Here is a 26,103-nt window from a genome sequence, read left to right as displayed (position 1 = left end):
ATTTTGGTGCGTCTGTTGAGAGACTGAAGTCTATTCATTCCTGAAATTAAGAAGCTGAACTTCTGAAGGTAGCAGGAGCTCAGACATCTTTTCGAGGCTGCAAATCTACCTTGGCGACCCCACACATCAAATAAAAAATTGGAAGGTGACTCCACTGCTAGGAGATCAATAGCTTGATGAAGTTCTAAGATGAGTTCCATTGCAAGAATTAATGCCAGGTATGCTCCTATGAATTGGTCTCATATCCCTAGTTTTCCAAATCCTATGCCAAAGATTGATTGGTTAGATGATCTTCCAATATTCAAAGATGAAAAGAAGGACAATGTTGCTCTTCATTTGGTTAGGTTCCATTTGCATGTACGCAGTTTAAGGTTCATTTCCCTGAAGATCGTCTCATGAAGATGTTTATGACCACTTTAGAAGGAAAAGCATGGTCTTGGTATAAAGTTTTGGAAAATGGTTCAATATATTCACTTGCTAATTTTCATGATGAATTCTATGAGATGTATAAAGAATGTCATCCTTCGTTATTGTTGCTCAAAGATTGCTATAGACATTCTTTAAGTCTTATTCAGTACTTGGAGGATTGTTATAATGATGATGAATTTATGGAAGAAGAAATTTTAGAGGCTCTTCATAACAATGCATTTCAACACCAAGAAGAAAGTATAACATCTCATGAAATGTAGCATGAAGATCAGCAGGGGTTTACTTATGAAAATCATATTACATCCTCTAAGATTGATGTAGAGATGCAGCAGATTTGTCAGGATTTAGATCATTATGAGTACGAAATTGATTGCAAAAATCAAGAAGAAGTACTGGAAAATATCTTTTATAGCACTCAGGCAGAGGAAAAGGTTGTTCAATTTTGTAATTCCTTGCAGCAGCTTACTTCAAAGAATGATCACAATAGTGAGGAAAATTACATTGTCTATGAGAATCATGCAGAAAGGCAGTTAGATAGCACATCAAAGGAATTTTGTGTGGTTGAGGATCAGTTGTCTGAAGAGATAGAATGTTAGGATGATTATCAAAATAACCATGTTTTCTTTGACCCTATAAATGAATACATGTCAAAGTTTTGCACATCAGTATTTCATTTTCATTTGCATTATGAAGATCATATACATTATAAGTTGATGTGGTCATCTCACTATCATGGTCATTTTGAGGTTGAATGCAGTCAAGAGCCTCCAATATCAGAAAGGACAATTGATTGGCTTTATTGGAAATATCATGTTGCTTGACCTAAAGTGGAAATTGTAGCTAGTAGGTAGGTAGGAAAATGCAAATAAGCAAAGGTCGACTGAGCATCTATTTTAGTAGGTTCAGTTTGAATTCTTCATTCTGAAATCATTAAAGGCTTGAGGAGCAAATTGGGCAGAGGTTCAGAGTTTTATTCTAGAGGATGGATAGCGGCACTGGAGCTACAAGTTCTTAGTATACCACAAGGGCACACTATCCCTAGTGGAGCCACTATTATCACCCTAAAATCTTTGTCTCTAAGCTTTGGAGAGTTGCCTTGTTTCTAGTCATAGTCTTACAAGTTTTGAGTCATCTCATCACAATTATTGTCATTATCATTTACAAACCCTTCTTCTAGTCATGGTGTTAAAGGGTCTCTAGGTAATTTCATGCTTTAAGGGTTAGTTCATAAGGTTAGAAGTCTTTCAAGGTCATATCTCTTTTCCAAATAAAGTTTGGCAGCCTCATTGCATGTCCTAGAAGCCTCACCATGAGTTTATAAGTCATATCTCACATCATTTTGGAGAAATTTTCAAACTAGCTATGAATCCACGTTTTCGTAGCGCAGGCAATGTAAAAATTCTATTTTGTGCTACGAAATCAGTGTTTTCATAGCGCGCTACGAAACCCCTGAAGCAGCATGTTTTAGTAGAAAATTGTTTTTACTAGTTAACTTCCAGAAGCTTTTCTAAGCAGCTGAGAACTCAATTTTGCAAACTGAAAGAGGATTTTCTTCCTAACATGCTGAAATACAAAAAAATCTTTTAGTTTCCTCAAATTCATTCTGAGGTGGGAGGAATTTATGGTTAAACTTGCGCTACGAAACTGCTGAAAGTCAAGCTTGGTCTTTTGGTTTTAGCAATCTTTTTCAAGATCCATTTCTTGTCACATGAAAACGTATTTTGGAATTATGAAGGAGGTGTCTCTTCATCAACTCTCCACCTAAAATAACCTATCTCAATTTCTTAATAAGTGTTTTCAGTTGGAAGATAATAAGCTTTAATTGAGACCCTAATTTCACAAAATGGATTTTTCCTGTTTGACACATGTTTTTCAAGGACATATTTTGGACAGCTGGAGGAATGTTTTAATAAACCAGGAAATTTTTTTGTTCTAGAAAACATGGGCTACACAAACCTCATTCATTTTTGTAAAATGTGTCATGGGTGAGGAGATAAAGGCTCTGTCCCATGTGCCAATTTTCAAGGATCTAAACCTAAAAACAAGGAAACATGTTCCCTAATTTCTAGGGTTTGTCATCAGTAGTTGGGTGACCACGTGGGAGGCTTCATGAAATTCGACTTAATGAGGTTTCAGCTGTCAAAGAATGCATTTAAATGTTTATATAAGGTTTTTGTAATCATAATAAGGAGTTACACTCCTAGTTGTATTAGGTCTCTAGGACTGCTAGTCAGTTGTCAAATGTATTTAAAGGTTTGTTTTATGGTTAGAATAGGTGTCACTGATGGAAAATTCGAATTTTCTTGATGAGGGATGATGGAATCCTAATTGTAAATGCTATATATAGAGCAAGAGGTCGAATTAGCAAAGGGTTGGAGACTTTTTGGCTCAGCTGCTGCTCTATGTGCAGACTGTGTATATTTTTAACCTAATGAAGATTTCTACTAAAACAACTCAAGATTCATGAAGAGTTCTTGTATGCTCTTGTTATGATGGCATATTACAATACTAACATCATAGTGGTGTTTATTTATGATACTCATAACTCATCAATGATGCTCTGACTTCCTTCATAGATAAACTAACTATGTTTCATTGTTTTGTATTTTCATTTCTGCACTTGAACTCTATAATGCCTTGACTTCCATGCTAGGTAGAATGCTTTGGCTTCACTATTCAGGATTCAAAGAGAGTTTTTAATGTCGTATTATCTCATGCCTTTCCTCTTTCACTTACTTGCAGTGGTATGAATACATGTTACTTAGAACTCATCAATCATGCTCTAACTTCCTTCATGTATTTATAAACTGTGTTTCCTTGCATTGCATCTTTGTTTTGTTGATGCATAAAAACTTTCTATTCCCTGACTTCATGTTAAGCTGATCTTGATGTGGTACTAAAACATACTTTGACTCCATATCCCAATGGTATCCAGCCTTCATCTTTCAACCTATAGACATATACAATTACAAACCATAGAGTTAGCCATCTATTAATATATTTAATCTAAATCATTAACCTTTTGAGAGAGCCATCTCAGGTTGAGGAGGCTAAGCCTTAGCTAAAAGATTAGTTTGAAATAGTTACACCGAGATAGTCTGATCAGAAACCTATCAGGGTCCTATTTTGGTGATAACATTTTGGTGCATCTGCTGGGAGACTAAAGTCTATTCATTCCCGAAATTAAGAAGCTGAAATCTACCTTGGCGACTCCACACATCAAATAAAAAATTGGAAGGTGACTCCACTGCTAGAAGATCAGTAGCTTGATGAAGTTCTAAGATGAGTTCCACTGCAAGAATGAATCCCAGGTACGCTCCTATGAATCGATCTCATATCCCTGGTTTTCCAAATCCTATGCCAAAGCTTGATTGGTTAGATGATCTTCCAATATTCAAAGATGAAAAGAAGGACAATGTTGCTCTTCATTTGGTTAGTTTCCATATGCATGTACGCAGTCTTAAGGTTCATTTCCTTGAATATTGTCTCATGAACATGTTTATGACCACTTTAGAAGAAAAAGCATGGTCTTGGTATAAAGGTTTGGAAAATGGTTCAATATATTCGCTTGCTAATTTTCATGATGAATTCTATGAGATGTATAAAGAATGTCATCCTTCCTTATTGTTGCTCAAAGATTGTTGTAGACATTCTTTAAGTCTTATTCAGTACTTGGAGGATGGTTATAATGATGATGAATTTATGGATGAAGAAATTTTAGAGGCTCTTCATAACAATGCATTTCAACACCAAGAAGAAAGTATAACATCTCATGAAATGCAGCATGAAGATCAGCAGGGGTTTGCTTATGAAAATCATATTACATCCTCTGAGATTAATGTAGAGATGCAGTAGATTTGTTAGGCTTCAGATCGTTATGAGTATGAAATTGATTGCAAACATCAAGAATAAGTACTGGAAAATAGCTTTTATAACCCTCAGGCAGAGGAAAAGGTTGTTCAATTTTGTAATTCCTTGCAGCAACTTACTTCAAAGAATGATCACAATAGTGAGGAAAATTACATTGTCTATGAGAATCATGCAGATAGGAAATTGGATAGCACATCAAAGGAATTTCGTGTGGCTGCGGATCATTTGTCTGAAGAGATAGAATGTTATGATGATTATCAAAATAACCATGTTTTCTTTGACCCTATAAAATAATACATGGCAAAGTTTTTCACGTTAGTATTTCATTTTCATTTGCATTATGAAGATCATATACATTATAAGTTGATTTGGCCATCTCACTATCATGGTTATTTTGAGGTTGAATGTAGTCAAGAGCCTCCAATATCATAAAGGACAATTGATTGGCTTTATTGGAAATATCATGTTGCTTGACCTAAAGTGGAAATTGCAGCTAGTAGGTAGGTAGGAAAATGCAAATAAGCTCAAAGTTGACTGAGCATCTGTTTCAATAGGTGCAGTTTGAATTCTTCATTCATAAATAATTAAAGGCTTGAGGAGCAAATTGGGTAGAGGTTTAGAGTTTTATTCTAGAAGATGGATAGCATCACTGGAGCTACAAGTTCTTAGTATACCACAGGGGCACACTATCCCTAGTGGAGCCACTGTTATCACCCTAAAATCTTTGTCTCTAAGCTTTGGAGAGTTGCCTTGTTTCTAGTCATAGTCTTATAAGTTTCGAGTCATCTCATCACAATTAGTGTCATTCTCATTTACAAACCCTTCTTCTATTCATGGTATTAAAGGGTCTCTACATCATTTCATGCTTGAAGGGTTAGGTCATAAGGTTAGAAGTCTTTCAAGGTCATATCTCTTTTCCAAATAAAGTTTGGCAGCCTCATTCCATGTCCTAGAAGACTCACCATGAGTTTAGAAGTCATATCTCACATCATTTTGGAGAAATTTTCAAACTAGTTATGAATCCACATTTTCGTAGTGCATACAGTGTAAAAATCCTATTTTGCATTATGAAATCATTGTTTTCGTAGCGCGCTACGAAACCCCTGAAGCAGTGTGTTTTAGCAGAGAAACTGTTTTTACTAGTTAACTTCCAGAAGCTTTTCTGAGCAGCTGAGAACTCAATATTTCAAAATGAAAGAGGAGTTTCTTCCTACCATGCTGAAATACAAAAACCTCTTTCAGTTTCTTCAAATTCATTCCGAGGTGGGAGGAATTTATGGTTAAACTTGCGTTACGAAACTGCTAAAAGTCAAGCTTGGTCTTTTGGTTTTAGCAGTCGTTTTCAAGATAAGTTTCTGGTCACATGAAAAGGTATTTTGGAATTATGAAGGAGGTTTCTCTTCATAAACTCTCCATATAAAATAACCTATCTCAATTTCTTCATAAGTGTTTTCATTTGGAAGATCATAAGCTTTAATTGAGACCCTAATTTCAGAAAATGGTTTTTTCCTGTTTGACACGTGTTTTTCAAGGACAGAGTTTGGATAGCTGGAAGAATGTTTTAAAAAACCAGGAGAGGTTTTTGTTGTAGAAAAAATGGGCTACAAAACCCGCCTTCAATTTCATAAAATGTGTCATGGGTGAGGAGATAAAGGCTCTGTCCCACGTGCCCATTTTCAAGGATCTAAACCTAAAAACACCGAAACATGTTCCCTAATTTCTAGGGTTTGTCATCACCAGTTGGGTGACCACGTGGGAGGCTTCATCAAATTCGACTTCATGAGGTTGCAACTATCAAAGAATGCATTTAAATGTTTAGACAAGGTTGTTGTAATCATAATAGGGAGTTACACTCCTAGTTGTATTAGGTCTCTAGGACTGCTAGTTAGCTGTCAAATGCATTTAAAGGTTTGCTTTATGGTTAGAATAGGTGTCACTGATCGAAAATTCGAATTCTCTTGATGAGGAATGATGAAATCCTAATTGTAAATGCTATATATAGAGCAAGAGGTCGAATTATCAAGGGGTTGGAGACTTTTTGGCTCAGCTGCTACTCTATGTGCACACTGTGTATATTTTTAACCTAATGCAGATTTATACTTAGACAACTCAAGATTCATGAAGAGTTCTTGTATGTTCTTGTTATGATTGAATCTTCCAACACTTATACTGTAGTGGTGTTTAGTTATGATACTCAGAACGCATCAATGATGCTCTGACTTCCTTCATAGATAAACTAAATATGTTTCACTGTTTTGTATTTTCATTTCTGCACTTGACTTCTATAATGCCTTGACTTCCATGCTAGGTAGAATGCTTTGGCTTCACTATTCAGGATTCAAAGAGAGTTTTTAATGTCATATTGTCTCATGGCTTTCCTCTTTCACTTACTTGCAGTGGTATGAATACATGTTACTTAGAACTCATCAATCATGCTCTAACTTCCTTCATGTATTTATAAACTGTGTTTCCTTGCATTGTATCTTTGTTTTGTTGATGCATAAAAACTCTCTATGCCCTGACTTCATGTTAAGCTGATCTTGATGTGGTACTGAAACATACTTTGACTCCATAGCCCAATGGTAGCCAACCTTCATCTTTCAACCTATAAACATATACAATTACAAACCATAGAGTTAGCCATCTATTCATATCTTTAATCTAAATCATTAACCTTTTGAGAGAGCCCTCTCAAGCTGAGGAGGCTAAGCCTTAGCTAAAATATTGGTTTGAAATAGTTACACCGAGATAGTCTGATCAGCAGCCTATCAGGGTCCTATTTTGGTGATAACATTTTGGTGCGTCTGCCAGGAGACTCAAGTCTATTCATTCCTGAAATTAAGAAGCTGAACTTCTAAAGGTAGCAGGAGCTCAGACATCTTTTCGAGGCTGCAAATCTACCTTGGCGACTCCACACATCAAATAACAATTGGAAGGTGACTCCACTGCTAGAAGATTAGTAGCTTTATGAAGTTCTAAGATGAGTTCCACTGCAAGAATGAATGCCAGGTATGCTACTATGAATTGGTCTCATATCCCTGGTTTTCCAAGTCCTATGGCAAAGGTTGATTGGTTAGATGATCTTCCAATATTCAAAGATGAAAAGAAGGACATTGCTGCTCTTCATTTGGTTAGGTTCCATATGCATGTACGCAGTCTTAAGGTTCATTTCCCTGAAGATTGTCTCATGAAGATGTTCATGACCACTTTAGAAGGAAAAGCATGGTCTTGGTATAAAGGTTTGGAAAATGGTTCAATATATTCGTTTGCTAATTTTCATGATGAATTCTATGAGATGTATAAATAATGTCATCCTTCCTTATTGTTGCTCAAAGATTGCTATAGACATTATTTAAGTCTTATTCTGTACTTGGAGGATTGTTATAATGATGATGAATTTATGGATGAAGAAATTTTAGAGGCTCTTCATAACAATTCATTTCAACACCAAGAAGAAAGTATAACATCTCATGAAATGCAGCATGAAGATGAGCACGAGTTTACTTATGAAAATCATATTACATCCTCTGAGATTGATGTAGAGATGCAGCAGATTTGTCAGGCTTCAGATCATTATGAGTATGAAATTGGTTGCAAACATCAAGAAGAAGTATTGGAAAATAAGTTTTATAGCCCTCAGGCAGAGGAAAAGGTTGTTCAATTTTGTAATTCTTTGTAGCAACTTACTTCAAAGAATGATCACAATAGAGAGGAAAAATACATTGTCTATGAGAATCATGCAGAAAGGCAGTTGGATAGAACATCAAAGGAATTTTGTGTGGCTGAGGATCAGTTGTCTGAAGAGATAGAATGTTAGGATCATTATCAAAATAACCATGCTTTCTTTGAACCTATAAATGAATACATGGCAAAGTTTTGCACATGAGTATTTCATTTTCATTTTCATTATGAAGATCATATACATTATAAGTTGATTTGGTCATCTCACTATCATGGTTATTTTGAGGTTGAATGCAGTCAAGAGCCTCCAATATCAAAAATGACAATTGATTGGCTTTATTGGAAATATCATGTTGCTTGACCTAAAGTGGAAATTGCAGCTAGTAGGTAGGTAGGAAAATGAAAGTAAGCTCAATGTTGATTGAGCATCTGTTTCAGTAGGTGCAGTTTGAATTCTTCATTCAGAAATCATTAAAGGCTTGAGGAGAAAATTGGGCAAAGGTTTAGAGTTTTATTCTAGAGGATGGATAACGGCACTGTAGCTACAAGTTCTTAGTATACCACAAGGGCACACTATCCCTAGTGGAGCCATTGTTATCACCCTAAAATCTTTGTCTCTAAGCTTTGGAGAGTTGCCTTGTTTCTACTCATAGTCTTATAAGTTTTGAGTCATCCCATCACAATTAGTGTCATTCTCATTTACAAACCCCTCTTCTAGTCATGGTGTTAAAGGGTCTCTAGGTCATTTCATGCTTTAAGGGTTAGGTCATAAGGTTAGAAGTCTTTCAAGGTCATATCTCTTTTCCAAATAAAGTTTGACAACCTCATTCCATGTCCTAGAAGCCTCACCATGAGTTTAGAAGTCATATTTCACATCATTTTTGGGAAATTTTCAAACTAGCTATGAATCCATGTTTTCGTAGCGCAGACAGTGTAAAAATCTTGTTTTTCACTATGAAATCAGTGTTTTCGTAGCGTGCTACGAAACCCCTGAAGCAGCATGTTTTAGCAGAAAAATTGTTTTTACTAGTTAACTTCCAGAAGCGTTTCTGCGCAGGTGAGAACTCAATTTTGCAAATTGAATGACACTTTTATTCCTAACATGCTGAAATATAAAAACCTCTTTCAGTTTCTTCAAATTCATTCTGAGGTGGGAGGAAGTTATGGTTAAACTTGCGCTACGAAACTACTGAAAGTCAAGCTTGGTCTTTTGGTTTTAGCAGTCTTTTTCAAGATCAGTTTATGGTCACATGAAAAGGTATTTTGGAATTATTAAGGAGTTTTCTCTTCATCCACTCTCGAGCTAAAATAACCTATCTCACTTTCTTCATAAGTATTTTCAGTTGGAAGATAATAAGCTTTAATTGAGACCCTAATTTCAGAAAATGGATTTTTCCTGTTTGACACGTGTTTTTCAAGGACAGATTTTGGATAGCTGGAGGAATGTTTTAAAAAACCAAGAGAGGTTTTTGTTGTAGACAGCATGGGCTACAAAAACATCCTTCAGTTTCGTAAAATGTGTCATGGGTGAGTTGATAAAAACTCTGTCCCATGTGCCAATTTTCAAGGATCTAAACCTAAAAACAGGGAAACATGTTCCCTAATTTCTAGGGTTTGTCATCACCAGTTGGGTGACCACGTGGGAGGCTTCATCAAATTCGACTCCATGAGGTTGCAGCTGTGAAAGAATTCATTTAAATATTTAGATAAGGTTGTTGTAATCATAATAAGGAGTTACACTCCTAGTTGTATTAGGTCTCTAGGACTGCTAGTTAGCTGTCAAATTCATTTAAAGGTTTGATTTATGGTTAGAATAGGTGTCACTGATGGAAAATTCGAATTCTCTTGATGAGGGATGATGGAATCCTAATTGTAAATGCCATATATAGAGAAAGAGGTTGAATTAGCAAGGGGTTGGAGACTTTTTGGCTCAGCTGCTGCTCTATGTGCACACTGTGTATATTTTTAACCTAATGGAGATTTCTACTTAGACAACTCAAGATTCATGAAGAGTTATTGTATGTTCTTGTTATGATGGCATCTTCGAATACTTACATTGCAGTGGTGTTTAGTTATGATACTCAGAACTCATCAATGATGCTCTGACTTCCTTCATAAATAAACTAACTATGTTTCATTGTTTTGTATTTTCATTTCTGCACTTGAACTCTATAATGCCTTGACTTCCATGCTAGGTAGAATGCTTTGGCTTCACTATTCAGGATTCAAAGAGAGTTTTCAATGTCATATTGTCTCATGGCTTTCCTCTTTCACTTACTTGCAGTGGTATGAATACACGTTACTTAGAACTCATCAATCATGCTCTAACTTCCTTCATGTATTTATAAACTGTGTTTCCTTGCATTGTATCTTTGTTTTGTTGGTGCATAAAAACTCTCTATGCCCTCACTTCATGTTAAGCTAATCTTGATGTGGTACTGAAACATACTTTGACTCCATAGCCAAATGGTAGCCAGCCTTCATCTTTCAACCTATAAACATATACAATTACAAACCATAGAGTTAGCCATCTATTCATATCTTTAATCTAAATCATTAACCTTTTGAGAGAGCCCTCTCAGGCTGAGGAGGCTAAGCCTTAGCTAAATGATTGGTTTGAAATAGTTACACCGAGATAGTCTGATCAGCAGCCTATCAGGGTCCTATTTTGGTGATAACACATATAAAGAATCGAGTTATCTTTGTCGCTAAACTTGTTAAAACAATAGCGACAAACTTGTCCACCTAGACAAAAACGAGTCTCACTGACGCTAGTCTTGCTAGACACAAAGCGACAAGTTTGCCCGAAGGGAAAATTATAGACCAAGCATATGTTATCCTCCTCAAGCTTGTCAAAAATAAATAGGTACTGATCAGCAATGACTAGGGAAAAATGGGAAGAAAACTTGAAGAACTCTATTGGTAGCAAGTCGCTCTTGAACTTGACACTTTCACTCCATCACCGTGATTGAGTTGGGTTGGGTTTTTCCGTTCACCGTCACCATTGGTCTGCCATGCCATCCATGGGGTTAAAGCTATCAATCCATATTAGTGTTTCCAATATGTTCAAGAGAAGTCATTCAGAGAATTCACCATCCAGCAAATGCCTCATCCACTGCATTACATGCACGGTTCATTTTTCATGACCGCCATTCCTGAACCTCATATCATCAGATAGTTTTCACCTCCACAAAAATCATTTGCTCCGTTTCGCATCGTAGATGTGGGATACATCAAGGCCCTCCTACGAAAGGTCACTTCTTGTTGCCATCAGCTCATTATCCAAGAAGTTGACTTAGAAACAACCCTCTCAGTACTTTGAAGCTTGCACGCCTCAATGACAAGTTTCTCACTTCCGGTGACAGGTTTACATCAATGATCTTCGACCAAAAGACTTTGCGTGGTATTCAACATCGGCTCATATATTCACACCGTGTTAATTGTACTGTATTACCTTGAGGGTCATCATCATTATGAGTGACTCCTCTCGTGTCTGTTAACAGCTTACATCATTGGCTGGTAATGAGGCGATGTCTTTCCATGTTCGACTTCACAACATCTTTTCACATGGATCGACTTGTACGTTGGGCGAAGATTGGACGAGTTTTGAAGACCCCGGATCTAGTTTCATTCATTTGGGCTACGATATATTCAGGAAAATAAATACATCAATTCTACACAGAAGCTGCACACATAGTCATCTAAGCCAGGGAAGATGACTCTTCATACAAAGAATCACCAGTCTGTAACAGCAGACGATTGTCTATCCTATGTACATGAAAATGAATTGATAAAGTTGAGCATGGGAATGCTTGCCTCAGCTAGATCATGAAAATAATATGATGATGATGTATTGTATTGTATCTTATACAGGTCACCTTCCAGTTTGACTACCTCGGATCCTCATAAATAAAGCATTTCACCCGACATTAGAAGATTTACGACCTCATGCTTTAGGGGGCAGCTGTTATAGACATATTTGGGCACTGCAACCCAAAACTCATATGTCCATAAAATAAGGGCTCCTTAAGTCCCTAAAAGTGTTGTTTCACACCTAAAGGATCATGGTCAACTGATTACATCATTTCCTAGAAGTTCCACATGAAAAGCTACTCAAAACTCGCTAAAACTAGACCATACAGACTGCTCCATGGGTAAGGTGTGTTGCATAATGACTGCCTAACTGGCCAGGTGCAATGCATACTCAAATGGCCTTCTGTAGGGTGCGATGAGCGAGAATGGACAAATGGCACAGACAGTTTTCAAGGTGGATGATCATGGAATCTTCCAAAAACTTCTCCTGTGACACTTGCCTCTCTGAATTCGCCCAGGGATGAGTAAGAGATCATGAAATCTCCAAGTGGAACCAAGAACTATCAGTGGAATGACACTAATCAAAAGCCCAGAGCTGACTCACACCCTTTCAAGATATCTATAAATGGATCCCTCATCTGAGAGATCTAGAGGCTGGAATTTTGTATTTGGTAAGGAAGTGTTGTTCGTTTGGTGAGAAGAGACATTGCATTGTTGGGTGATTTGCTTGTTCATGAGGTGAAGAGGCCTTCTACAACTGGGAGGATGATGCTGGATCAAACAGCTGGGTTGTAATCCTCTCTTACATTACTATTAATAAAGTTCTTTGAGTTTTCCTCCATATGATCTTGTATTTGTGAATCTGATTGTTTATAAATGCAATTGTATGGTCAATGTGTTTCTGATTCCGCATTGTTTATAATCTTTTAGATAGATATGCTTTGATAGTTTCCTGTTACTTTGACTCTACACGTACTCTTTCAAGCGGGAAAAGTAGGAGAGGAGTGGCAAATTCTATCAAGGAAAGGGGAAATTAAGCTAGGATCAAAGCGGAAGATCCAGGTTGGTCCTCTTCTATTCTCTTCCATCTATCACACTTAAATGAAATCTTGAAAAGCTTTCATTGTTTGCTTCTAAGATAGCTGCTCATCTTAGTGGGATTAGCAGTTCGAATCGACGCTAGTTTTCCCTGAAACAACCTCTGACACTACTCAATGTCATTGTTTCACGATCAGTGTACAAGGCAATCCAATATATCATGTCCACGCATTGGAGCATGGGATACCTGCATGCAATCCGGTACAAGCCAAACTTGTGGATGTTCACATAGACTTGGCGGTCTTCAAGGTCATCCCCAAATGTGCCTTCGAATGCATCATCGACCTCTTGCCATTTCAAATTGATGTTCTTGTCTAAAAGCAGTTTGGTATCTTCATAGATTGGCAAACTTGTAGACACTCACTCAATTGTTGCTTCAGTTGCACTTCCATCAATGTCCTTCGATCCTGCTCTCTTGGAGGCCATTGATCCTGAACTGCTAAGAGGTAGACGGACACCTGCTATATCTGGAGACAAATTGACATGCATGGCAAGAAATCTATGAGCAAAAACCAAAGAAAATTTGAGGAACGACATGCAACATACCTAGGAATTGAATGGAAAGGATTGCACAATTTCTTCTGGGAGGCTGCCTAACTCGCTGCTAGAACTGCATAGAAGGCAGTTTAGGGAGGCTGGTTGGCTACTAGAATTGCGCAATGCACAATCCAAGTTGGCCTTCTAGCTGCCGGAACTACACAATGCATAATTTCAGTTAGCAGTGGTTGCAGGTCTAGTGACTCCATTGCATAATTTTCTAGGTCAGCGGTCACTGTCCCTCAGAATTGCACAGTGCAATACTGGAAGATAGTCATTGAGAAGAAATGCACATTTCCTAAGAGGAAGACAGAGCCTTGCCTCTCTGGATTGTGCAATGATGTCTTGGTGAGGCAATGTCAGGGCTAAGGCTACCAGACCCGATGACGGGCAACTGAAAGCAAATATGAAAGTGGATGCATGGCGATACTCAGTGTAAGGAGGATTCAATGATCATGCATGCAAAAACTGAATGAAAGATTCAAAAAACGGAACAATGTGCATGTGGGTGAAGCAAGTCGCTGAATCGGTGACCGTTCATGCAAAACAATTTCATGCATGCGATAAAATGAGATGCTAATGAAAAATGAAGTGGTGCTAGTACAAGATATCATGCATGTAAACCATAGCAAGAGTTCAAAGAAATCAAGCAAACAACACTCACACAAGCGAAAACACACAAAGCGACAGAAATGTTGCAAAAGACACGTTAAGTCGACTTACCCGTGAATAGCTGAGTTGGATGTGTCGAAGACTCCTGGATTTGTTGTGGGATGTCAGAGCTCCAAGAACGATGTGAAGAAATGAGTTTTTATGCATCGAATAAATAAGTTTAAAGCTTATGATGTACATGTCACAAATCTAGGAAAAAGCGACACTTAGAGGAAAGATTCTAAAACATTCTTTGCATGTAACCTTGAGCTGCTAAAAATAGCTCCCTAAATTCTAGGGATGCTTTTTGTGTGTTTCTTTTTCTATTCCGAGAAAAAATAGCCCATGCATGCAAGTCAAGTTTGTTGGTCCCGGGTGGAAACGGTCAACTCAACTACACATGCAACAGTCTGGAAGGAAGCAATTCACATTTCTAGAGGGAGTTAGGTTGGTTACCGAGAAGATTTATGCAATTTCTGGGGAGAGCAGAGGACTGCAGCCTAGGATTGCACAAATTCTGGGTTGGGCAGTCCTGCTGTGAGGAATTGCGCAATTTTTCCAATGAACAATGACATGCAGATTTGCACAATTCTCGAACCCAACATGCTACCAGACATAATTGCATAATTTTTGGAGGGAAGGCAGGTTCCGTGTAGAATTGCACAATTTCTTGAGGGATATGTTCAGCCTATGCCTGACCAAATATGGAGAAACAACCTATGAGGGGAATGCAACAAGCTGTGATACACAAGTTGGCATTCTACAAGAACTTAAGCTTGTGTACTTGACAAGGTAAGACATGCTATTGTGAACAGTTGGTAAGGAGGCTCCAAAACAAAGCTAAGGAAAAAATTTGGAGGGTGGTTGTAGTTTCTACAACAATATCTTAAAGGTATAATTGATTTTGGTCTTAAATATACTGATTCATTTGATGTTGAGCTGACAGGCCCAATAATATAGATAATAGATGATCTACTACAAGTTATGCATTAAGTATTGGATATGGGATTCTTACATGGAGGAGCAACAAGCATCCAATTGTATCTTTGTCATATACATAGGCAAAATATAAAGCTTTGTCTTCACTAACATGCGAACTTGTTTGGTTGAGGTGAGTTCTTCAAGATGTTGGATAATAACAGAAGAAGGCTACAATGATCAAGTGTGATAACCAGGGCTCAAACAAGTTGGAAAATAATCTGATATTTCATGCAACTACAAAGCATGTTGATGCCCAATTTCATTTTATTAGAGAGAAGATACATCCCAAGAAATTTTTTATTGAATATTGTAATACTTGTGAAAATGTTTCTGACATTTTAACCAAGCCCCTTGGGAAGATAAAATTTGAATGTTTTAGAGAGATACTAGGTTTGGAAATCAATCCTTTCTCCATTAATGGAGAAACAAATTGTTGTTTGAGATGTTTGCTACAATTAGTGATTAGTTCGTGATTTATGGGAATTAATTCTAACTATCCTAGTCCTATGCATATTTATAAGGATGTAATTGATTATGTTAATTCAATGAATGTATTCACATTTGTGTCCAACATCAGGCACTCCTCTCCCGAGGCTTTCCAATTTCATTCATTTTTTGTCTTCCTTTCTTTCTAGTTAGATAAGTATATTTATGTTCCTTGTTGTCTTTATGTGCTATAAGCATTTAAGGTGGAAAATTTGTTAATATAAGTTGTCATTGATGTCAATCGTTGATATGGTAGTGACCGACATGAAAACTATTCTTGAAGATGCCAGAGGATGACTACAACTCTTTTTTAAGTTGTCAAGACACAAATGAAGTGTCAATCATGTATCTTGATCATAATGAAAGACTACCATATCACTGTACTTGATGAAGGCCTAGAAGAAATACACATGATGACATATATGGTGACATTACATTTGATGACATGGACAATGAAGGAATTGGAGATCACTTGATGACATGTGATGATTAAAGACATAACAAGTGGATACCTCACTTAAAAACACTTGGTGACATATGACAATGAAGAAGTCCTTGTTGTCCTAATCACATTTTGCACATAAAAATTTGAGGATAGTTTCAAAGAAAAATAAAATTGGGCATCTTGGAGGAAACCTTTCAACATGGGACCTAGACCATCTTAAAGAGGATTTTTCCTCTTTCCAATGAGCCCTTATTTGTCCCAAAAATCCTAGTAGTTTGTGAAATATTGAATTTTTAAGATTAAGAAAATTACCCTAACAGTGAGCCGACCTACACTTTGGCACACAAGTCGGCCTCTATATAGTGACATGTCCCTTCGTTTCTCATTGCAAAGAAGCCTATTTATACACAGTCCGAGATTCATTTTCTGATCATAATTTCGGTCAAAAAACACAGATGAGGAGTATTCATTCACAATTCGTAAACTTCAAGGAGAAAGGCACAGAAATAATTAAATATAAGTTTTGGGTCTAAACTATTATTGCATCTACCTACAGTAACTCAGATTATACCCTTGAACTAGTGTACCTCGGACTGTGCAGTGTTTAGGCCTCAGTGGTGATACATTCTCGTAGTAATGCAACAAGACTGATGTTTTCTACCTTGGACAAGGATACTTCTTGGTCTCTTTAAACCCTGACTGTACCTCGGATTAGGATACAGCCACCCATAGAGCTTCAGACAGACAACCACAGAACTCGGTTTTGCAGTGACAGCAACTTGGATCCCTTGATTGTGGCTCAGAATAGGAGTACAACAACTCGAATACTTGACTATAAGAAATCCTGCGGTTCAGACTGTGTAATTATCACAACAGCTCGAACTAAAACTTATTCTGTGATATAGTATAGCCTTCACTATGGATATAACTATAAACCTTGATACATATAACCTTGAAGCTTGTGCAGACATACAACAACAAAGTGTGGAAAACTACTCGAACAAGAACAATTAGTTGACAGTCATGTTGTGAATGGCTCAGATTCGTAACCTGTGACTAGTAATAATTTAGAGCTTCTTAAGAACCTACCAAAGCTAGAGTGAAGACAACCTTTGAAGCATTCTCTTGAAAATAATTTGGAGCACCCAGTGATAGAATTGAAGTCTTACTTGAAGTAGATCTTTGAAGAATGTCTTGAAAGAAGTTTTTGAAATGTACTTGGAGCAGTCTTGTGGAAGATTGCAGCTACACTCAAGCATTTGTAGCCAAGGACAATCACATATTGGAAACATCTTAAAACCTTGGACAAAGGACACCTGAAACATTACTTTGGACTAGTGAAACTTTTGAAGGAAATTCAGTGGACAAATTGGAGCTTGATATAGATCTACTGCAGACCTTGAGTTGGCAGTTTATTGCAAACTTTGGAATCACGGGATTGGCATTTTATAAGTGTTTGAAGACATTCTTGATTTAAAAATTTGTTGAGCTTATTTGAGGCAGTTTTGTTGGGCTTGATTGAGTTGAATTGTGGGCTTACTTTGTGGGTGTATTGAAGCTAATATGGGTGACACCCTTGGATATCATGATACATTGAAGCCATCATAAGGTGACCTTGAAGAAGTTTTGTTTGGGTAACATGAAGAGCAGTGTTAACACCTTCATGTGAAGGAAAAGGTTGTCATTGATGATGAGACATGGAGACTAAAGTGAAGGGATAGCTGAAGATTGTTGAAGAAGACATTGGGAGTCATGAGTTACTACCAAACATATCTTGACAACTTATTGCTGGAGAAAGAAAAGGTTGGTGCCCTGGAGGATAGGGTTGGAGCCCTAGAGGATCCATGTCATGAGTTACTACCAAACATATCTTGACAACTTATTGCTGGAGCCTAGAAAAGAAAAGGTTGGTGCCCTGGAGGATAGGGTTGGAGCCCTAGAGGATCCATGTCCTCAGGAAACTAGGTCTGATCCTATACCAAAGAAGGGTTGGTGCCCTAGAGGTTGGAGCCCCTCTAAACCCAAGGTTGGTGCCTTGAGAAGATAAGGTCAGTGCCCTACAGGTCTGAGTCTCACAAAATACCAAGTTGGTGCTTGGAAAATACAAGATGGAGCCTCGGAGATTGAAGATTGGTGTCTTCATCTAGGGTTGGAGTCCTACACAAACATTGTACTTGATTTATCAATGTTAATAAAAGTATTTATTCTTATTGTTCATTTTGTGTTCTATGATCTAACTAGTAAAAATAACAATTGAAAAGGAATACTGATTCGCCCCCAACCGGCTCCCCCACCCCAGCCCCCAATATTTCCAACAAATTTATGGTTTTTATATAAACAATAAATGATATTTTGAAAGACTATTATAGGTTTATGTTAGTTTTCCATTGTGTATTATTTTTCCTTTATTGTTTGGATGCCAGCAAATAATTCTTAAGAGTAATGCAAATGAATTTAGAAGCTTGTAGAAATAATATTCCTATTTAGTGAAACCTAATCTAGCATATTCATGAAAAGAAGGTTGGAATGAACATTTACATAGTCAAAAGAATCCCAATTAACAAAACATATCAAAATGTGATGGTGCGTGATTGAAAAAATAGCTACACTCTATTAATGTTTGTGAGAGAAAATTCACCAAGGATACGATTTTGCACAATAGGGGCAACTGATTGCTATGTATGATATGGGACATCAATGTTGATAAGCATATGAGATTATGAAAAAAATATTCCACACTTTTATAATTTTCAAAAGTGGTACATGCTCATATGTTATATTTTTTCAAGAAGAAGGAATTTTAAAAACTAACCTAGAAGAATGGCACTTTGAAAAATTCTATTGTCACTATCATTAAATTCTATGTAAGTTTAAAAAATTCATGGTCAACAAAATCGCCACATGATGTACACAAAATTACTTTTCTTCAGTTGAATTAGCTCTAGATATGCCTGTGTTTTTGTCACAAGTAAACATAGGTAGGAAATGTTGGTTAATCATTCATGAGTACACAATGATAGGGGGAGGAACAACAATGCATTACAAACTATTGAAAAACTACTCATTTTGTTCTTATCACAATACATGTTTGTTTATTGCAAGGCTTCAATATGTTTAGGTAAGCCCATTGATGAATGTGCTAGAAAATGATGTTACAAATACCAAGCAAGATGGTTGCCCATTTAGAAGGCAACACAAGTAAGAATATGTAGGAACTCTATTTATCTATATATGCTATGTATGAATAACAAGAAGTGTTCTTCCCCAAATAAGTGAGAAATTGGTATTGTAGCAAAAAAGCAAGGATTCATGTAGTATAATGATGCAAGAATCATTTCACAAAACTCATGTGTAGCTTAAAGTGGTAAACCTAAACCCTTCTTTGTAGTAGAATACACAAATAATATTTCTATTCCTATACTTGTTTTGTAGATTTGACATTGCATAAAATCTTTTGATGTAATAAAATACTTAACAATATCTCTATTTTGTCAATTTAGAAATTTAACTTTACATAATTGAATTAAGTTCTATATAATAATAATAATAATAATAATATTCATTTAAAATTCACATCAAAACAATTTCAACATACTACTATTACTTCTTACTATATTTAACCATCATTATCCTTAAATCACCCATTATAATAAAGTTAATATTGACAAAATTTTAAAACTCAATAATTAATATTTTCTTAAACAAAATATTTTTGTAATGTAATAAATTTATGGAGAAAAGTAAATGAAAATTAGGCAATATCATCTCAAACAACACCATTTCATCATCATAGGGTAGGCTCAAGACTAATAAATAAAAGTCAGAGAATATCATCCCAAGCAACCATTTCTTCATCATGTAAGATATATAATTTTTTTACTGGCAATTTTTTTACTTGTAATATTTTAAAATATAATATATATATCTATATCTATATATATATATATATATATTTAAAAAATAAGATTGGTTTGATGTAATAATATGCAGTGGATTATTAAATTTTGTTAGTGTGATTAGTTTTGAAAAGTTTTGATTTATATAATAATTTGAGTTGAAATTTTTTAATAATACTAAGAATTTGTGTGATTTAAAATAGATGTTATTTTTGAGTGATTTTAATAATTTTTACGCCGTAAGGCGTTTCCTTTGAAATGAATTGCCCCAGATGCTGCTGTCTCCTGTTGTTGACCGTAGATTTGTGGTGTTAGACGATTAAATGAAGTGTGATCGTTGATCTGGAACACTGAAAGGTTAATGGGGAAGCCGACTGACACACCGCCAGAAAGCCATTGGTTTCAGCGGCTCGTTTCGCAGCTGATGTGGGCTTGTTATAATCATGGTGCAGCAAACAGAGACCCGAAAAAGATACCCTCAATGTATACTTAAGGCAGACCGGCTACGTTGCCCTGTGCAAACCTACCGGTGCATGATCTACACCAAAATGCCCAAAGATCTACCATCCCTGCTTCACCCATATAAATCTCACGATAGCTCGATTTTTATGTCTGTGCTGCCGCGCCCTTTGCTCAAGTGAATGAATTTGTTGCAGGATTCCAATCCGAGTCTCTGCTCAGCTGTGTTCATTTCTTCACTGCAACGCTAATTCCATTTGGAACTCGCAGCTCATCCTCAGTCAGGTCATTTGGCTCCTTTCTTGGGTAAGAAATGTGAGAAATCCGTGGAAACTCCAATCATTGCCTCATTCTTGAAATTGCTTACCTACAATCCATTAGTACGACATTACAGCACTGCGCTGATAGCCAATAAGTTGGTAGTATGTGATTAGTGGGGAAGATTAAATGAAGTCATGGATTATGGAATTTTTTGTGCTAATTTTGCATGTATACATTTCTGAAATTGAAATTGATAGTGATGTTTCTTGTCACAGTTTGGTGTGTGGATTAGTGTGCATTTTATAACAATTAGCTGATATTCTTGGTGGACAGTTCCGTTGGCACTCGCGGGTAAGTGTTTTAGTTTATAATTGCACATTTATTTTATGTCGATTTAATGGTCCTTTAAAGTCTGATAAATTTGGGGTTACTGGTTCTTTGGGGTTTTAGTATTCTTTCTTCACTATAATACAGTTATTTTTAGGCAAATTAATGAAAAGCAGCATTGCAGTAATCTTTCTTCTCGTTTTGCCTCTGTGGATTGCTCTTCGTACTTTTATTATTAAATTATTATATGGATTGCAGATATGTTTTCGCTTCTCAGACAAAGTTCTACAAGCAAATGCCATTTTCTTTCTCCCTGGTCTGCTGCTGATCGGTGAAGGGTTTCGAGACGGGTAGGACTAAAATAAAATATCTTTCACACAGCCGAAAAAATATTCACTAATGATTCATTCAACGGTGAGGTGAAATTTTCTCAGATTTCAAAATTCTAGTGTTCTCTTTAATGGTTTAAAAAGCTGAGACAAATTTGTTGCCGATGTCTTGTCCAAGCTCGGCACCGATGCTCCACAGGATGCTCTGCACATCGAGATGACTGTGGATGGCTGTTCATATGATGCGGGTTCACTACTTTTCCCCAGAGAGGGTTTACTGCCCTCAACAATTACAGTTCTATGTATTTTTTAAATTTGGTGTTTTTATAAATTTAAGATATATATTGTCCAATTCTTTCGGAATTGATGGTCTCTTGTATTATTTAAAAAAACTTTTCAGATAAAATTTTCTTAAATAATTTAATATTAAATTCAAACATTCAGCATCGTCTAGGGCTAAAAAACTGAACTTTTGTTTCCTGTAATTCTTAGGATTCTTAGTTTAGGGTTATTACACCGTTACAGCTAAAGACTGCTCTCTTTTTTCTCCTGTAATTATTTAGGATTTTAGGGTTAGGTTACTGCACTGAGAGAGCCATTTCTGTACATGGTGGGGCTGGGTTTAGGGTCCATTGAATATCGACATTAGCACAGACTCCTGTAAGGCAAGCTTAATATCCATGCCAGGTTGCATATGTTGAGTTCACACAAATTGAGGTGGTGAATAAGGTCAGGGTGAAGGATTCATCAACACTCCTGTGTTTATGGGTGAGTGGATTTGAAAGTAGATTGCATTGAATACTGACATTAACACATCCATCTAAACCTGAGCACGAATTGAGCTTCTCTACTGGGTGAGGATAAATGATTTATCGAACATTTATTGAGGTTCTGGTCTGGGCTAAGTTAATGAATTGATCAAACACTTTCTTTTAATATATAGGTGCATTCAAGGTACAGTGCACTGAATATGAACATTAACACAGATCCATTTAAACCTGGTCTAATATGTATAGCTGGGTTGTGAAGCTAGGCAGCATATCTCGACAACATAGAAATGGTCATGTATTAAATCTGAACATGCATACTTGGCTTCATAATCTCGATGTGTTTCTCAAAGCCGTGTTTGGATGCGTTAAATGATAAGCATTTTGCTGCATTTGGAATTGTTGCTCTTGCTTTCTGCATTTGGAATTGTTGCTCTTGCTTCATTATATTGCATTGTGGATTGCTATTTTGGTAACTCGTAACTCTTTCAATGCAGAGAGAATTCCAAACCAATGTTGAAAGCTCCAGAGATAAATCTGGGAGGCAGCAGGGAGTGGCATTGGTCATAGGGGTAACAGGAATTGTAGGAAATTGCTTGGCAAAAATATTGCCATTATCTGACACTCCTGGTGGACCTTGGAAAGTTTATGGAGTTGCTAGGAGACCTAAGCCAGATTGGTCTCCAGATAGTCCAGTGGAATATGTTCAATGTGATGTTTTAGATAGAGAGCAAACTTTAGAAAAGGTGAAGGATGTCACTCATCTCTTTTGGGTTGTTTGGATTAGCATAGAGACAGAGGAGCAGAACTGTGAGGACAATGGAAGAATGTTGAGTAACGTGTTAGATGCCCTCCTGCCGAATGCAGAGAATGGAAACACTACATTGGTCCATTTGATGCAGTGGCCATGAATTGTAAATATCAGCCTCACCAGGCACCCTTTCAAGAAGAGCTACCTAGGCTACCTGTGCCCAATTTCTACTACACTCCGAGGATATTGTATTTGAGGCTGCAAAGAAGAAAGAAGGATTAACTTGGTCCATTCACCGTCAGACACACATATTTGGCTTCTCTCCGTGGAGCTTGATGAATGTTTTAGGCACACTCTGTGTTTACGCTGCCATTTGCAAACATGAGGGGTTTCCTTTCAAGTACCCAGGGAACATAATTTCGTGGGAACAGTTTATGGATGCATCTGATGCAGAATTAATTACAGAACAAGAAATTTGGGCTGCCACAGATCCTTATGCCAAGAACCAGGCCTTTAATTATGCTAATGGAGACGTGTATAAATGGAAACACCTCTGGGGAATACTCGCAGAGAAATTTGATCTGGACCCCTTACCATATGAGGGTGAAGGCTTCAGTTTGGCTGAGGCGATGAAAGACAAAAATCTGGTTTGGGATGCCATTGTCAATGAAAATAAGCTCCGCCCAACAAAGATCAAAGAAGTTGGAAACTGGTGGTTTGCAGATTTAATACTAAATCCACCTTGGGGAGCTGTACTTAGCATGAATAAGAGTAAAGATATGGTTTCTTTGGGTTTCGAAACACAGAAACTTCCATGGGGCAATGGATTGACAAAATCAGGTCATCTAATATTGTTCCCTAGGTTTGATCGATCCCATTGTCTTGAGTTAAAACCAAGCGGAGGGCTTACTTCACCGTTCATTCAGAACTTGCTTTTGTGATTCAACTTTCAAATTGTGCAGTGGAGGATTCAGGATAGTTATGCTATATTTTGAAAGTTCTAGTTGGAGGTGTTGATAATAACAGAGCATATTTCCAGAGGAACGTAGTTTTGTCAGGTCGAAGTATAGTTTGTGAGACTGGTTTGAAAATTGCTTGATATTTGGCGTCTTGTAAGTTTGAAATGGAATTCCAGAAAGAGCTGAATCTCCGGTCTATTATTTCATCCAATTTTTCAAGCCATTTAGTTCTGTTACTAAAATCGAGCATTGGTAATGGCCATCTTACACGATCGTTGATGTGTATCGTCTTAATCTTTATCAAATTGTGTTGCAAATTCAAGTTGATTCTATTATTTCATCCAATTTTTCAAGCCATTTAGTTCTGGAGACTGGTACTAATATCGAGCATTGAAAATCGCCATCTTACAGTATTGTTGATGTGTATCGTCGTAATCTTTATCAAATTGTGTAGGCTGTCAACATTGAGCGTCTAGAGCAATTAGTGCAAATTCAAGTTGAGGTATCATGGTTATCTGCCAAATACTCTTTGTTCTTTGTGTACGGTGGAGGATATGGAGTATTTCTTGAAACCACTAATATTCACTCTAAATATGTTACTTTGATTTCATATTTCCAGATTCCTGTTTTGATATATTTCCTGATTACTTTATTATCAATGAACGAACATATGCAGTCACTAGAATATAGGCTTATACAATATAATTAAACTATTTCATCACCATAAATTATAAATTTAAAATGCACACTTAAACTTGCAAATAGATTTGGACAAACTGGAAAGTAATATAATCCATATCAAAAGAACATTAATTCAGCATAATCACAAGTTATGAACACTTCATTTTTAGGAAGTATCCCTGTTGCACCAGCTCTCATTGCAATAGAGGCCAACCCCTAAGTTAAAACTATGAATCCACAAGGGTGATTTACCTATGGTTAACTTTAACTCTCTTCACATAGTTCAATTTCTCTGCTCACAAACAATTTTTCATCTACAACAGCCCCAATCCATAGTACTTTTTCATGTTAGCTTGTAATCCAAGGAATGGGGTCCGTTTTACTAATCAACAATCCATTAGGCTAATCCACTTTCATTCCGGGCTCCAACATAGCATGGCCAAGAATTTTCACTGTTGGAATTCCAAATATTTTGAGTTGTAGAAAACTTTCAGAATGATAACAATCATCATTACAAATAGTCTTCATTACATTTATAAATATTACACTATAACTAACATACCAAGTGCCCAAGGGTGTCTCAAAACTCTGAATCTATTTATGCATTTCAAGCAACAAGAGATAGCCGTCTCACCAAGAATTGTATCATTGAATTCTGGTGAAAAAAGAAAAAAACATAAAACTATTAAAGTTCACCTTTATATTAATATTCAATGTTTTGATTACAAATTATGTTCATTCATCTTATAATTATTCATTATATACACATTTACATCATTGGTTGAGGGATTGGAATTGACATATTACAATTGCAATGCCTCCAACCTCTTAATTAGGGCACTGTTATACAATACCATTCAATGCCATGTCAGAATCTTCTCTAATGGTTAGTTTTGCAACCATGGTTAGTTTTGGCTGCAAACTAACTTATTTACTAGTTTTGTTTTAAAATAACTAAATGGCAAGTCTATCATTTTGGTCTTCTTAATATATTGCAACTTTTGTTTTGAATATTATTATCTTCGATGAGGAAAAAAACAACATTGTGTTAGAAGTACTCCTTGACTGTGAATAGAATGTTTGTATTTACTTCCTATTTTAGAATACCAAGTAGGTGTTTTATGTTTTTTTTTTTTGTAATTTTTTATGATATTTGTAGATGAGAGCTAATTGATTATTTGAAATTTCATTTAGATTAACATTTAGCTTCTTTGTAATTTTTATGGTGTTTGTAAATCAGATCGAATTGATTATGTCAAACTAAATTCTGATCAAACACTAAGTATAGTTTCTTTGAATTCATTACTTGGACCCCCACTATTGAATGATCACATCTAGCAATATCTTGATAATATCTACAAAATCCTGTAGACCATGCTCATTGAAGCCCATTATTGGTCTTTGTGTATTCTACTCAGTTATGCAATCTAGGTCAAAAGTATTGGAGTGCAAGATTGAATTATCATAGTTGGAAAAATGATAGGTCGTGTTAATACTATACACATTAAATTGGATGTTATCATATTGATGTGGAGTTATGAACTTTAAAATTAACTAAATACTATACACATTAAATTGCATGTTATCATATTGATGTGGAGTTATGAACTTTAAAATTAAATAACTTTTAAATTCGATTTTTTAAAAATAATTATGGAGTATGTCTTGCCATTATGTTAGAC

General features: G+C 36.4%; 1 pseudogene across 1 annotated transcript; it reads left to right on the top strand.

Annotated features, from left to right (window-relative positions):
• Positions 1-20,298: 20,298 nt before the first annotated feature.
• On the top strand, positions 20,299-24,014 carry LOC149250995 (3-oxo-Delta(4,5)-steroid 5-beta-reductase-like; annotated as a pseudogene). The gene is made up of 4 exons (XR_016266852.1): positions 20,299-20,652; positions 20,883-20,958; positions 21,193-21,511; positions 22,528-24,014. The product of XR_016266852.1 is annotated as a 3-oxo-Delta(4,5)-steroid 5-beta-reductase-like (transcript).
• Positions 24,015-26,103: the final 2,089 nt, after the last annotated feature.

Source organism: Pinus tabuliformis, chromosome 7, assembly GCF_031772625.1.
Source record: "Pinus tabuliformis cultivar Carrire ecotype Pingquan chromosome 7, CPIR1, whole genome shotgun sequence".
Taxonomy (NCBI): domain Eukaryota; kingdom Viridiplantae; phylum Streptophyta; class Pinopsida; order Pinales; family Pinaceae; genus Pinus; species Pinus tabuliformis.
Note: the sequence above shows the minus strand (reverse complement) of the source record. Positions and strands in the feature narration are given on the sequence as shown.